The sequence below is a fragment of the Hermetia illucens genome, chromosome 1 (assembly GCF_905115235.1).
Source record: "Hermetia illucens chromosome 1, iHerIll2.2.curated.20191125, whole genome shotgun sequence".
Classification (NCBI taxonomy): Eukaryota; Metazoa; Arthropoda; class Insecta; order Diptera; family Stratiomyidae; genus Hermetia; species Hermetia illucens.
This window is the reverse complement of record NC_051849.1, coordinates 1,416,055-1,418,564: the sequence shown is the minus strand read 5'-3', so window position 1 is coordinate 1,418,564 and position 2,510 is coordinate 1,416,055. Positions and strand designations below refer to the sequence as shown.

General features: G+C 38.0%; 1 long non-coding RNA gene across 1 annotated transcript; it reads right to left on the bottom strand.

Moving 5' to 3' along the window:
* Window positions 1-332: 332 nt before the first annotated feature.
* LOC119655777 lies at window positions 333-1,026 on the bottom strand. Its single transcript, XR_005249954.1, has 3 exons — window positions 923-1,026; window positions 525-859; window positions 333-459 (listed from the first exon to the last, which is right to left on the bottom strand). It is a non-coding gene; the product is annotated as an uncharacterized LOC119655777 (long non-coding RNA).
* Between the last annotated feature and the right edge of the window lie 1,484 nt (window positions 1,027-2,510).

Here is a 2,510-nt window from a genome sequence, read left to right as displayed (position 1 = left end):
CAATTTGGCCCATTACTCCTGCGCTGGTGCGGATGATGATCATAATAAAGCTGTATGGGTGTACCCCAAATTACCCTCACCCGTGACCAGACGGCGTGGTGCGACTTTTATCACTTTTGTACTTCGCAAATAATAATTATGCTATAATTGTTCCTCTAATGATAGAAACTTTAAAGACTACTTACCAGACAAGATTATAAAAATTAAAGAAACTATCTAAGTGCAATGGTTTTAGTTTTATTGCCCCTTAGACGTTAAGCACCCCGTCTTGCCCCACCCTCCTCCACTAAAATTACAAAGGAAATTATAAAAAGTGTAATTTAGGTTTCGATATATATGAACAATAAGAAATAAAACTATCATTAAAAATAATAACAGGGATTTTTTTCATAAACGTCCGTCACAGTCCGAAACTCAGTCATCCCTCGTTCATCGTATTCATTAGTGGAAACCTAAAACCTACTTGCAAGTAAACAACAATTAACCAATGGGAATTTTTGAAAAAAATAATATAATACAATTACTCTTTGTAAAAATATAGTTTTGTTAATTGATTCAGCAGAAGTGCCTCCACTCTTTCAGTTAACTCCTTTTTCTCGTCATTATTGAAAAAGTTTTTTTTCCAGCATTCTACAACGAATGTCGTTCTACTGAGATACATACATTCATATAACATTTTCCTGTACAATAAGAATGAAACCACTGGGCTCCTCCAAAATCGTTATTAATCACTCACTTATGCAATCCATTCTGTCTGAATAAAATTAGACGCAACTCCGTCCAGTTTTTGTCAAAAGTCGTGTGTAATGCAATAAAAAAAAGTCATCTTGAAACCATCCATGTCTTGCCGGCATCTTTTCTATTAAAAAAATATTTTATATTATTGTTTTTATATAGTTTTATGGTGCTCATCATCACTTACAATTAGAAGTAGTGTACAATTACACTAACATGTTTAAGAAGGCTTTTAACTGCAAAGAACGCTGTTCATGCCATTCGTCTCAGCAGCTTGTGAATGAATCTATATGAATTCCCTCTCATGTTTCACAATGCTATGGATCGTAAAAACCACGTTTTTTCTTAAGAAACTAAAGTAGTAAGAATACCTGCTTGCCGATGTGGTACATTGATTGCAAAACAGGCACCTGTAGGCTTAACCCGTAAAGTACAGCATCATTTAAAATGGGCAATATGAATAAATTATCCATACTCATATATGGTATCTATGGTATAGAAGGTAATTCCGGTGCTAATTAAATTTTACGGATGAAATGAATGCACAACTTTTAACCAATTTTAGTTCATTCGTCTTGAAACCAAGAAGCGTAAACACTTTCTTTGATGTAAAACTTTCATGGTTATTAAGAGTGCAATATCAAAATATACCATTTCAAATAGATGTAAGTCCGTTATTAAAAGGGCACAAGAAAGTTAGTAAAGTAAAAAATAGTCACCTTTGAAATCTCTGAGAATCTCAAATCAATTCTGTCACCAGCGACGAAGCAGCAAAGACTGATGAAACTTTCAAAAATCGAGGATCTGCTGAGAAATTGAAGGTCTGGTCTGGTCCATGAAACTTACTTCATCCAAAAAAGGAGATTTCGTACCTAGTTAGAGGGTCGTAGTCAATTCAAATGCGGCCTATATATACAAGTAGATACAAAGCCCCATTAGCGCGAACCGAGAGTATGCCTTCGTTGTCGTGATATTTCAGAAAAATAACCTATGAATGAACATTGATCGGAGAGTAACGTTTCTGGTTAATACTTCTCCAAGATCGGCAGGACAAAAAAAGGAAATCAACACCCTTCCAGCTTATTATCCTTATGTACTAATCCATATCAAGTTCACGCTGGGCAGAAGTGCCGGATACATCTTGGATCCATTGGCAGATCAACATCCGATCGCAAAATAAGATCAACTTCACGACGAGCTCTCAGTCAGTTGGAAATTACCCCGAAATAGCTAGCTGTGTATAGCCGGTCCGAAAAGGAATTTTTGTCTGCATTTCTCCCATTAGTACGTGGCCACGTAGCCCGGTAATTAAATAATCACTTTCGAGCCCCCGCGCTCCCCACCTTTCCAACAAATGAAAAAACTAAGACCAGCTTCGGAAAATGCTAACTGCGACCTTTCATTTGATACCCCGCATGACTATATTTGGTGGAAAAAAATGTACACACCCATTTTGCATGTAAATTAAATTCGACATAAAAGGATGTAACTCACTGCATCCGTGAGTGTTGATAGTATTCACCTTTCCACCAAATTTGATGTCAATTGCTGTAACCGTTTCCGAGAAAAAATCATGTTTCGGATAGACAGACGGACATACGGACAGACGGAGAGACCAGCAGGCGGACAAACGGGCAAACGGACAGACGGACAGACAGACAGACGGACAGACAGACAGACGGACAGACGGACAGACGGACAGACGGACAGACGGACAGACGGACAGACGGACAGACGGACAGACGTGACAAGTGAGTCAAACCTACCCACTGTCC